A 13,967-nucleotide genomic window follows, 5' to 3' on the forward strand; every position below is an offset into this window, starting at 1 on the left:
TAATCTGGATAATATCTGGACAATCCACTCAGACAAGTGTCATGTGACCAGCAAACAGCAGTGGGTCAGAGACACTGTTTTTAAGTACTGAGAGAAGTTTTGATATTACCATGAAGATGAAACCATCAACTCACACAAGACAAGACTCATTTTGTAAACAAATGCCCAAGTGGGATATGACAATAGCACAACGTAGGAGTCTCGCCACCGTGTTCTGACACTATTCAGAAACACTAATTCACGGTTCCAGGAGTATTTCTCACTTAGGACTTGAGAAATGAGAGGGCTGCATATTTTTGTTTTCACGATGATCCCAAAAAAAGACATTGTGGAGACGAAGGAAGAATACAACATAAGCAAAAGAACACAACAATACTCATCATCTGTGGAGGAGGAAACAATACTCTATATGATATATAAGAGTATTTATTAGTAATGCTCATATAACAGACACAGTGTGTTCTTTGAGTGGCCAGCATCTTTCTCATTGGACCAGGTTCAGTGTTCCAGTATATTCCAGTATATTCCAGTATATTCATGTGCTTCAAGAGGATGAGCTTCATTAAATCAGGCAGAATGTTGTCGTTCAAATTCTTGATGCCATTTTTTTCCCTGCAGATAATCTGTTTGTGTCTGAATCAATAATCTGCTTCCATGATTTACCGAACTCCATTTTATAGAAATTTAAATGAGAAAATGTCCATTTATGTATTATATTAAAGAAACATAACCATTTGTAATATATACAAATATAATCCAGAATTCTCAGAGTTGCTGTGATTTGTAACATAAAGACAGTATTCGGGGGGTTTCCATTCTTTTACCCAGCAACAGATGTAGAGTTTATAACCACCAGTGGATGTTATGCAACCGACCCACTTTCACCAATTCTGCTACTGTACGTTTAATTTTGCCCCAAATAATTTATTCAATAATTTATTCGCCTTCTCCAGAAATATTTTCCTCCAAATAGAAGCACGTTTGCTGCTGCCATGATTAATGGAACTGAGGCGACACATAAGGAGTTTTTTCCTATGCAAACGTACAAGTCCTTGTTTTCTGCAACATTCTGACAGTTTTAAGATGATTTCAAAAGTATAAAATGGTTTCTCATAGTGACATGGTGACTAACCATCACAAATAACAGAAATGACAAGAATATCTGATAATCAAACAGAATGGAAAACAGTTTTAGTTCAGTTACCAGAAATATGTTTATTTTATTAATGGCCAAACCTTGAGTGGATGAGTGTGACAGCATTTCTTTATGTGCATTGGTAGCGTTTCCATTAGATGGCTGCCACATGAATTGGCTCACTTTTACACTTTAGGACAAAAAAATAAATCAAGTTTTTTACATTACAGTGTGATGTCAAAGCTGACGTACATTGAGTGTTTTCTTGAAGCTGGTTGCAGATAGACTGTAAGTAACATTTATATATCCATCAAAATAAAAAAAATAGCCGTATTAGCTGTATTAGCCGTCCTGCCTCAACTGGGGTTTCTCTCCCAATTATAAATCAGGAGGAGAGAAGCTCATCAGCTGGGCTTGGGTGAGTTTTAAGCCAGCAAAATCAAGGTCTCTATTGCTCAAGCGAGGTAAAGTAGTGGACAGATTCCGCTTCTCACTGTCTGGAGCCACCATCCCAACCATCACAGAAAAGCCAGTTAAGAACCATTGGGAAGTACTTTGACTGCAGACTTAAAGACTCTGCCTCCATCCAGAGAATCAGCAAATAACTTGAGGACGGTCTTAGCTGGGTTGACAAAGCTGGTCTGCGAGGAAGGTTCAGAGCCTGGATTTACCAGAATTCCCTGTGGCCTCTGCTAGTGTACGCAGTACCTATAACAACAGTTAAGGGCGAGAGAAAGATCAGCAGCTGCCTGCGAAGATGGCTTGGTACCAGGCAGCCTGAGCAGCTCTGCTCTGTATGGCAGCACCAACATCCTGCAGCTCCCGAACAGTGGCCTCACTGAAGAGTTCATGGTGTCCAGACCATGGGAATCATTGCGGTACAGAGAATCCAGAGATCCTAAGGTGGCATCAGCTGGTATCCAGGTGCAAACAGGCAGGAAGTTGATTGCAGCCAAAGCCCTAGACGTGGCTGAGGCAGAAGGCAATGCCATAGCAGCAGGGCGTTCAGGCATTGGCTACCTTCCCTCAACCGGAGTTGACAATGTCCGGGGCAATGAGCGCCAACATCTGATCCAGGAGGAAGTGCAGGCAGGCGTGGAGGAAGTAGGGGCCAGCAGGATGGTGGGAATGGCGCAGCAAGGAGCATGGACTAAATGGTAGAACGTTCTGCAACGGAAAATCATCTGGGCGTTCACTCTGTAGAGTGTTTAAGCAGCTAGGACTCGTCGGGACGCAAAACGGAAGGCTATCAGATCCGCAACTGAAGCCGCAGAGAAAAACAAATAAGATCACCCCAGGCCGGTTCGCCTGGTCTGAGGGGGTCTGATATTGAAATACCCGAAACCCCCGATGATCCCAGGATACAACATCACAGATGTGTCCCAGCGCATCTGCAAGATGTATCTTTCACCAGGCCATCTGAAATCTTGACTGGAGTCTGGCTAAACCGGAAGACTGCATTTCCAAAATGGCCGCAACCTGAGATTGGCTTCAAAACTGCGTTCCAGTAATAGACAGGGGTCAGGAGACACTACGTCCATATCTCTTTGTTCCTACCACAAGCTTCTCAAAGAAGTTTTCAGGAAAACTTTCCGATCCTAAAGTTTAAACGTTTGAGCTCAGCCTTCTCATTATCAAAGGAATCGAGATCAGGACTTTGTGATGATGCCTCCAAAAAAACCCTGACCCTGACAACAACTAACTAACTAGTTGTGAAGCTTCAATGTCCAATTGCTAAATCCATTCTTCCTTGGCTTTTATTTTTTGGGCCAATAGATATCAAGCTATGATGTTCTTTCCTTGTTAGGCCACGACACGTACTCATTACAAGATGCAGCTACTACCATATTTAAGAGTTAGTATCAGGTTAGTGTTCTCCGGTTTTCAGGCTGAAAAATTAAACATTGGTTACCAGAATTCTTTATCTAGTGCGACACTAAATGAAATATCAGACCAAACATTGTAGGGGTCCTGAATGTGGTCACCCAACCTCTTTTTTCCAGCCTGGGATAGTTTCTTCTTAGAGGTCCTCTTTGGTCATGTGTCAGGGGCTGTCAGCTGAGTCAACATTAAACCAATATTGAGAGACGTTATGAATACAGCATCTCACTCATGTGCGACCTTCGGCTTGACCAGACCTGGTCATGTGACCCATCACACGAGAATTCATAATCTGCAGGTTTCACATGCGAGTTTGACGAAGCATTGAACGATTTGCTCTCTCTGTTGTCACTGACGGTTTCCTATCTCTCTAATGAGGCAGAGCAAACACAATGATGCAACTTTTACATAAGGTTCTGGAATCAGTATGCTACTTCTGGTGTTCCTCGGAACAAGATATCTCTCATTCATTATTAATGCGCTGAGAGGAGCCGTTCCCTGAAGGCATCGCAGGAGTCCCACCACTCCACTCCGCATCAAAGACTGGGCTTTAATCTGCTCTTTTATTTTCTCACCGACTCACAGAGCACAGTCCGTCCCTCTACATGACGGCTCAGCTCTGCTTAATAATGTCATCAAGTTGGATAAGACAATCGAGGAGAAAGAAGCTTCTGGAGTGAAACATCCTGATTCAAAGTGTTGCTGTTTGACCAACACATGCTCTCATTGAAGCTACAGCACCATAATATTTCCATAAGAATATATCAAGTAAACAGTAGATATGAGGAGCGCCTCTGTTTTCTCGTCGACGATGGTTCAAAAAGGTGTATGTAGGAGTGAGTCAATCAGACACTTTGTTTGAAGAGTCTGCATTGACACTCCCATTAGCAATAGCTGGTCTGGCTGTAGGACATATTATGTAAGTAAATGTGTGCCATCATACATGAATATCTTACACTGAAACTTAAATAAATAAATTCAGTGCCAAATAAAAATGTGTAAAAAATTCTGTTTAAATAATTAAATGTGAAAAATATATATTAAAATTCCAATGTAAGAAAAGAATCAATGAAAATTTATTCAATGCTATTAATTGAGTGTTTGAAATTCATATTCAAAGTCTGATGGCACACATTTACTTACATACTGTATACACACATTGACAAGTTGTCACCCAATTAAACATTTATATTGTCAATTATTACGTATTATGTAACACATAATATTATTATTAATATTTTAAAAGTCACACATTTTTGTAACCTGAGATTTAATGTAGTAAGAAGTACCTTATTAGGATTTATTTTTTTTGGCCGGGATATTCAGTCAAGTTTTTTTTAAATTCTTTTCTCTTCTTTCTTTAAGAGGCTAGAGGCGGATTATCTCCAGATTATCTGACTTACTTTGTACTGACCTCACCACACTTTGTCTGCATCCCTTCATTTCCCAGACTTTTACTTTGTTCATTTTGTACCTTTTATGTTACTGCTGGTATTAACAATGCTTCTTTTTTCATTTTTATTAGATGTTTGTGCAGAGCTTTTTTTCTCAATTCCGTTTCTCTTTTGTTCTTTTCCCTCTTTGTAGCAGGTTTTAAGGTCAGGGTTACCTGCTCAACTTTAACTTATGTTTTAACCCGTTTGACTTCTCCGCAACATACTGTTGTTTTTTTTCTGTTTTCTTGTTAAACCTGATCAGATTCAGAACCTCTGAAGTAGCTGTTGATGCTCATGAGGATCCTTGAACACCTGCTGAAGGACATTATTGAACACACTACACTAAAAAACAAGTTAGTAAAAAACAAGTATTAAAATACCATTTAGTTCTTTTAAACTCAACTAACCTAATACAATTATTTGCCAAAACTTACTATAATAAATTTGATTAAACACACACTTTTCCCAATATTTAATGGTTTCAGTTTACATGGATTTACAACACTGGCAATAAAGGTTTGTGATTCTTATTCTAAAGGATGAAATGGTGGAAATTGACAGGTCCAAACAAGGATAGTTGATTTAATAATTCCTTATGAGGTTTATTTCCAGCCGCTATCAAACACACAAGAATCCTACTCTTCTTGATCATTTAAGTCCACTCTACAAACATTTTCATCTTAGGAAAAAGAAAGGCGTGTCTTGATGATGTTACTGGCTAGATCAAAATATCCTTTAGCTAAACCACTTCACTGAATGATTGAATAAAAAGCTACCACATATTCCTCCTTCTTGCATTTTCTTTACATTATATATTTTTGTGGCCTGAACTGGAAACTCGCCTCCAACTGATTTATTGACATTCATAATTCATGTTTGTATATATGTACATATATATTATGTTGTGCATTGCAACCCCCTAAAAGTGAATAGATAAATAAATAGAACATATATAATAAATAAAACAGAACAATTCTCTTCACACTGTTCTAACTGCGGTCGGTGCTTGAAGCCGCTACAGTCCACTGCTGCCACCCAGCGGTCAGTCTGAGTCATGACACCAGTTCATTCTGACTAGTCAGGGTTCACATCAGGTGAGCGACCGATCATTTCCATGCACCCTGGAGTTATAAAGCGATTGGGTTACTTCATGTGGGTTATCCATCACGCTATGTCAATTATTAGTAGTATTATTAATATTAATATATATTTATAAATTATACATTTTTAATGAATGATAATAATAATCCTTGAATCCAAACATGAAAGAAATACACTTTGAAACACAATACGAACAAAGCAAATAAATAAATAATTTTGATGCATTAAGAACTAAATATTTCAACCTGTTTGGTTGTATTAATGAAATGTACCTCAGTATGCTGACCAGATACAGAGCAGTGTACATAGCCATGTGTACATTGTGGAGTGAGGTCAGGTATAGCGTCCTTGATGCCACTGTGTGTAAACTCAGACTGGCTTGAATATGTATTAGAACAACATGATAGTTCTCTACCTTTTGAAGAACACGGAAAAAAGTTGAAGATCCTTAAAGGAACTTCTGTGGTCTGAAAATATCTATGCATATGTGATTATTTTCCTTCAAATGAAGAGGAGAACAGATCAATAACATATTATGCAGTTAACCCTCAGCAGCTGCTGAAGGAAGACGAGTTACCATGGCAACAACAAGTCTCTGGCTCATAAGATTTGACTAGGCAATCAACTTTTTTTGGTCTACTTTTTTAGATGTTTTCCCCAATAAAAATATTTAACAAGAAAATCTGTAACGTTTGCATTGAAATGTGTCAAAACACTAATTGGATCAGTAAGTAGATCAAATATCCCGTAATCTCTGTGTGTCAACAAATGATTAGTTATTTCCATCATCAGAGTCATTTTCTTTCACCTGAACCATCTGTATTGTTATACATATATATGTCTGACTTTATACCATAGCTCCGGGGTCCCCAACCATTTATGCACCGCGGACTGGTTTAATGTCTGCATAATATTACGACCTTCAAATCAAACAGTAAAGATAAGTCTTGTAGAGTTTGTGTTTCACGCATATTCTCTAGTTTACAGGTTTGTCTTAAATAAACGAGCATCAGGTTTTTTGGGTTTTTTTTCTCAAACTATAACACAATTCAAACAGAAATAATCAATACAACAGATGGATTTTTTAAATTTCTGGTAACAAATGTCTCACAGCAGAACGATTGGTCTCTCGACCGGGGATTGGAGACCATTGCTATAGAATTAGCGTTAACGAAAAACAAATGTGTTTGTGGTATCCCTTGTTTTGTTTATTGATCAAGGTGAATGACCTCCACCATTGCATATGTATTTCTACAAGCAGGGCAGCCAGTGAAGAGTTTTAAGGATCTGAGAAATGTGAGTTCTTCTACTAGAGCTGGTCAGAATTCTCGCTGCAGAGTTTTGTACTAACAGTAGGCGAGACAGTTCCTTCTTGTTTGGACATGAAAATAAACTCTTACAAAAGTCTAAACGAGAAGACACAAACACATGGATTATAAGCTCCAGATCGTGTAATAATAGTTATCCTCTTTACCTTTCGTTTCCAGAAACTTATTTATGGATTGTTTTTATCTTCTGTGTGTGTTCATCACTGTAAAAAAAAAACTTGGTGTGCACAAATACACACACAATTACACGCCCACAAACACATGCAACAATAATGGATTGGATGAGCAGCTTAGTAAAGATCTGCACTTATTCAGTGCCTTTCTAGTTCTTTTTATTATTGCATTTGCTCTTAAATATGTGTATGTTTATAGGTTACAGTTTATCTTCCCCCAGAGTGAGTGTCAACTTTCACTATTTTCTTTCTCAGTTTTCCATTTAAACTTTCAGTCAAATCTCTTAGGATCCCATTTTAATGTCAATCATATTTTCATTAAATAGTCAGAGTTTTACGATAAAGTATGTATTAACATTGTTGTTAAAATGTAATAACGCCAGCCTTGCTTATACCCTTTATTTTGTATCCTCTTGTTTTTGTCTTTTTCTAACCCTTAGTCTAAAAAACAAACTTCCAGCACAGGCTGAACATAGTTGAACATAATGATAGAAGTTTTATTTGTGTTATGTGTTAGTATGAGTAGATAGTTTAGATAAGAATGCAAACTATTTTAGAGTTATGAATACAAATATGTCAAAAACATTCACAGGGTAATACTCCTCTGACAACAGCTTCAGGATCCATGAAAACAAGATTTGAATTTACAGATCATACTGGCACGTTATGTGGATCGAGTGTTTTGAAAATGAAACACACATTCCCTCGCACACACACAAACACATTTCCTGCCTTGTAAACACACACACGCGCACACAGGAAAAAAAAAAAAAAAAAAAAAAAAGCAAGAAAGTCATAGTAGAAAAAAGAAGTTGGTGCTGAGGGCGAGGCTTCTCCTCGGCGGCTTCCTGCACACAAAAAAATATGATTCCGCGCCACGATTGACACTTTCGCTCATTTTTTTTTTTTTCAAGCTTTATTTGCGACATATCCGCATCCAGAGTTTCCACTCGCGCCACACACTCACGGGCGGAGCAGCGGGTGATTCCGGGGTCTCGCCGGCGAAGGAATGGGCAGCCGCTGGAAGTCACCGTGACAGCCGGAGCTCCGACTCACATCTGCGGTATGTCTGCTCTGTGGAGCCGCTGACACTTCCTTCCTGCCGCCGCGGTCCATGTTGGCGACAACATTTACTGTCCCGGTTCTCCTGCATGTTGACGCCTCTGGTGCAGTTTGTATTTGGGAAAAAAAGTTTAATAAGCTGGTAGTTTTTTTTTCCGGTGGTGTGTTTTTTTTTTTTGTGTGATTCTTCGTGACATCAACGCGTGGTGATCGTATGGACAAACATTTGTTTATTCCATCTGACCCTGACACGAAGAGAAGGTCCAATATTTATTCCTATATTGACTATTAATATATCACTTATTAAAAAAAAAAATTCAGTGTATATATAGAGAGAGCAACTGATTTATTTGGACTCACTTTGCTTCTGTACCTGTAACTAAAATTATAGCATGATTGTAATGAAGACATACAACTTATTTTTCGCATCACATGTAACAAAATGTGTTTATTTAGACATAAGCAGTTCCCAGTTCATTTGGCCTTTATTTACCAGAGACATCGGTGCATGTTGGCTGACATGAAGATGACGCCTTCACGGCCGTAGGACTACCGTAATATACCCTCGCATTTTCTTTTTTATATATATATCGTACCAAATCGACGAACAACAGACATGTGTAATGCGTTGTGAACTAAAGCATGATACTAGCAACAGAATGAACGATTAATTGACAAAAATAACATAACAATAAAAACATTAAATATGTTGCGTTTTGAAATGTGTTTTTGACGTTTGCGTTTTCAAAATAGTCGTTTTCGTGTTCTTGTGACAAGGCGAGTGTTTATTTATTCAAATCTTATTGTTTTCATTTGCGAAGACCAAAATTGGAAAAGATTCGGTTTTCTTATTAATCTAAAATATTTGGAGTCGAACATTCCGAGGTGCTGTAAATGCAACAACGTCTCTAAGCTGAGGGTATCTGAGGTCACTCCCTGCTGTCTGCTGCTGTTCTGTGGGAGCAACTGTTCTACATTATATAAGCAAACACACTTGTAATGCTTCTTTTCCCAAATAAATGGCATGTGTTTCGGAATTTCCAGCCATTTTGTCATCTTTGATCTGTAGTTATTGTCTCTCACACGCTGCTGTCCTTAGTACAGTTCAGCAGCAGCAGCGGTTTTATGCAGGGAATGAAAGAAATACTCAGTTTTAGTAAACATGAGTGAAGAAGGAAAAAGTCAGAGGATCCTGCCAGTAAATGAAGGGACAATGATGGGAACTTGATCACAGGATGGAAGCAGTGAGTAGAAGTGAAGTCCTTTTTTTTTTAGATTAGAGTGCATCAATGCAAGTCAGTGAAACTCAATAGTGAATATGTTGTTTAATTGTTACGCATTAATAACAGTGAGAACATACACTATTTCTAAAACACATATAACACTTTGAAACAGAGCAGAATATATCTCGATTTACACGTAATATGTGAGTCTTCTTTGGTGTCAAGACTATCACTGAAGTCTTACTCAGATACCTTTCTACTACCATCCAATATGTCGTCTCGTCTCGTCCTGGTCTGTGGTTCTTGTATTTTCTTTTACTTGTGTAGCAGTATTTAAGCAGCTATTTTTATAGTTTCCACAGAGAGGAAACACTTAATTTAATTCCCACAAAAGTATTTCTGAATGTACTACCTTCATTTCCGTCCAAGAAGACACTACATTGAATCGTGCAGCTTATTAGAATGATTGCAGCTTATCTTTATATTTTAATGATTTAGCGGCTCTAGCCAGGAGGCAAAAGAGCGATAGAGAGGAGATAATGTGGCACGGAAGACGAAAGTTTGTGGCAGGCTGGTTATGATTTCATATCCATGTTAATGCCTTACCAAGCACTGTATTGACAAAGCATCTATTTAATTAAAGGTTAAAATTGTTTCTTGGTACAATCTTTTTTCTATACTAATTCTATATTTATCTCTTTAAATGTGCACAACTGTGGCTTATGGACAGGTGTGGTCTAACTACATGTAAAGTATATGCAAATCCTTATTTTTAAAAAGTTAATTCAGGTTATACTTGGAGCGCTATATGGTCCCAGAATGACAGAAATACATTAAATATATATCAACGTAAACTTCAATAAAGAATAAACCAGCAATTTAAGCTTATGTTCATTAAGTCTAAAAGATATGTGTGTTGGGTGAGTTTTTTATTATAATATGGAAAAATTGTTATGTTTATTCAGAACCATGTTTTTTGCATAGTTGATAATTTCATTCATTTAATTTGAACTTGCATTTTTGTTCTGTTCATAGTTCAATAACACTAGGGTTTTTAATTACATTCAACACAAGACATAATATCTAAATGTAATCATCACACCACGACAGGTTCTTTAATTACACTTTTAAAAATATATATTTCCTCACTTGTTCTTTATATGACTGCTTTTTGAATTGTCTAAGATGAAAGTCATGAGAATATTGTCTCACAGGTGAGACAGTCGTTTCCTCAGCTCATATAGTCTGCTCTCCTGCTGATGGCTTTTAGCTGATGTCATCAAATTGTTTGCATCGTGCTGTGGTTCGTGAGGATACACAGTGAACCTTAAATGTGGACCATTCGCTGACTGTTTACAAGTTAATTCAGCCACATGCGAGGAGGAGCTGCTGGGCGTTTTTTCTGGACTCCACTGAGGGCTTCAGCTTTGAAAATATTCTCCTCAAATCTTCATCGCATGCGTCCGGAGAAACCTTTTAGTTCTGATGCCACGAACCTCTGAACCTCTGTGAGTCACATGTGTCTTGATTCAATTCCATCCTTCTTTCAGATGAACATATTTTAACGTTTTAATGCATCAGTAATTTGACATTATTCATGTGAGAGTCAACAAATCAGCTCAGGGCATTCCTTTGACTGTGTGTTTTCATTGTTCTGCACAAAGTGTTCACATCAATTTACTTTTTCCAAATGTTAATATGCCACGGCAAGAGTTGCACGGATAAATCGGCCGACAACACGATCGGGAATCGGTTAAAAAAGAACATTTCCCGGGAAAACCACAGTCCCAGCTTTGACGCGGCAGTCCCTCCCCCACTTTTGCAGCGAAGCCTGTCAGTCAGCTACCGTGTCTGCCATGTGTCATTACTGCTCTGTGCAACAAGACTAAAGGAGAAGTAAGAAGTCAACTGCAGAAGAAAATGGCCTAAAACATGATTAAAAAACACTTGAAGTCGGACCACAAGGTGGAATATGGAACTTATCAGGAGGCTAGCTGGGCTAATGTAAGGCAAGAGTCACCCACCAAACACTCTCTCAATAATGACTGTTTAAAAAGATTATTTGTTCTTTTCTTTATTTAGTTTGTCAAATTTGAGTTTATTAATTATCACCAAAAAAATGTTGACACCTACTTATCATGTTATGTGTTTGAGAAAATACATAATATACATTTACATTTACTTCAGGGAGGTTTGTTCTGTCCCTTGTGGATTTATAACTTTACATCTATTTCATTATTCAAGATTATAAATACATTATCGAACTATTTTTAAAGAAATGATTAATGTTGAAAGATGTTATTTTATATATTGTTGCTGCCCTAATTTTGTGATTGTAAGTCGCTACTTTCGTAACATCCTCTGAACCCTGCAGCCTAATAAAAGAGGGAGCGGATCTATAGCGTTTCATGGGTTCACGCTCTAACAGGAAGCAAAGAGCAACACAGAAAGGTATAATATAAGGGATATTGCCCTGAGAAACACAATCGGATCTGAAACAAGAGTTGGCGGTAACAATAGTGTGATAAATGTGACTGTGTATGACCACCTTTTATGATAAAGATTTTACTGCGGGGTTATGCAAAGAGAATGTGTTTAATTAAAAGTTTAGGGAAAAAAAATCTGTTTTAAAAATAAACCTTTCTTTGTTTAATAGTTCATGATACAACATTACATCAATTCTAGCCGATAGAAAGTTGCAACCTTCCTATGTACAATATCCTTTTTAATCACATCAGTGTGGCTTGTGTTCAAAAGCACAATATGGTCCAAAATAAAGAATTAGAAATAGGATTAGAATCTAAAAACAAATTAGCATTTCAGATCTGTAGAAATTTGTATCATGCTGGCTCAAAACAAAAAAATGTAATCAAGCTAGTACGGCTAAATTAAGAGCGCTTGGGTCTTTGTATTTAGATCTTTCTGCAGACACACTTCTGGACCAGAGGAGAGAAATCCTTCCAGGCTGTTGCTCCTCAGCTTTGGAACGATCTTACTCTCCCTCTGTGTTTGATGATCTACTGACTCCTTCATGAAACATCTGAAGACATTTTTATTTGTGCAGACTTTCGCTTGTAGGCTTTGCCTGGGACTCCTGTGTTTGTCTTATGTGTTTTGACCTTTTAAAGTATATATTTTAACTGCGTATTGTTTGTGATTGTTAAAGCGCTTTGTGACTCTGGTCTTGAAAGGAGCTTTACAAATAACATTTACTTTCTTACTTACTTGCTTACTATTTTGACAGAAGAGTAATCTTCAATGATTATTATCGACTTGTGTCATTGCTAGGGTTGTTAGAAATATAGAATTGGCGATATAATTCAATATTGTTTTCCACGGTACTTTATCAATATTCGGCAGCACTGTATATATACATATATATATATTGTTTATTTTAATGTTTATATATTTCTTTCATTTTTGGGTTGCAAATCCTATTTTATGTGTGGTATGGTTTGTAGTCCAAGCATGTTTGTGTGAATAAAATAATTATGTTTCTTACAATAAACATGCAAATATTAAAATATAATTTTTAATATTTCTTTGAACAGAATAAACTGCTAGATGGCAGCAGTCATTATGTACTTCGTAGCTAAATGAACATTGAAATCCTGGGAGATCCCGGTGATGACTGAGGATGAGAAGATACAGTAGCTTTTAAAGCTGATGCTTGGACATATTTTGGTTACCACTTTGTCAAGGGATGTCATGTTATCTGTACATTTTGCAACACCATCAAGTACTCAGACAGTACTTCAAATATATACTTGTTACCAACAATCTTTCACCGCTCAACAAATAATGAATTATCTTTTAATTAGCATGTGTGTACTTAGTTTTGTCTTCTGCTTAAACTTGTCTTTATGTTATCATTAGTGGGCGGGGCTTGAGCACATTTTCTAATGTAAATAGTTTTGTACAAACAGACACATACTGATGAGTACAATAGAGGTGCAGATATATTTAAGACACACTTAAATCAACACATTAGTTGAACTTTAAAGATATGGTGATACTAGTGATCAGAAATCCAAAAAATATATAGATTATTCTTTAAATAAGTAATTATGGACAAAGTTTTAACTGCTCAGAATCCATCGAGAGATCTAAAAATGGATGAAGTGCTTAAAGTATATAAATAAAACGACCTTCAATCCAAAACTGTTATCCCAATAGTTTTTTTTTAAAAAAGCATCGTAAAATTGTGTTTTTTTGTGTCTGGTTTTTAACAAATGCTGTTCCAAAACAAACTCGCTTTGGCAAAATATAATCATTAGCCGAAAACAAACATGATCGTAAAATACTGAACTTTTCTCAAAGTAAGTTGTTGTTGTTGGCAGAAGCCTCCTGCAACGTCCCTGATAAGAACTTTTTCTGTGTCGTTCAACTGACTTAAGGTTTGGTGGATAGGATTTAATTGAGTACTTCACCCTGAATTTTGTATTGCTACATATCCACAGAATATTTAATTATAATAACTTTTCACACGTCCAGAAGTGCTAGCAGTTTAGTCATTTAACATGCCTTGATCTTGATCTTTTTAGTATATATTTTATTGAGTTTTTTTCTATTGTTTAAGCACTTTGTGACCCTGGTCTGGAAAAGCTCTCTATACATATAATTGACTT

General features: G+C 37.1%; 1 protein-coding gene across 3 annotated transcripts in view; it reads left to right on the forward strand.

The window, feature by feature from the left end:
* Window positions 1-7,613: 7,613 nt before the first annotated feature.
* Window positions 7,614-13,967, forward strand: part of thrb (thyroid hormone receptor beta) — a 51,491-nt gene continuing 45,137 nt past the window's right edge. For 2 of the 3 annotated variants that reach the window (XM_087787455.1, XM_087787456.1), the window contains exon 1: window positions 7,614-8,117. The gene's annotated coding sequence lies outside the window, so the exon portion shown is untranslated. The remainder of the gene's footprint in view (window positions 8,118-13,967) is intronic. The other variant, XM_087787457.1, reaches the window with a different exon arrangement.

Source organism: Callionymus lyra, chromosome 3 (assembly GCF_982586985.1).
Source record: "Callionymus lyra chromosome 3, fCalLyr1.hap1.1, whole genome shotgun sequence".
Taxonomy (NCBI): domain Eukaryota; kingdom Metazoa; phylum Chordata; class Actinopteri; order Syngnathiformes; family Callionymidae; genus Callionymus; species Callionymus lyra.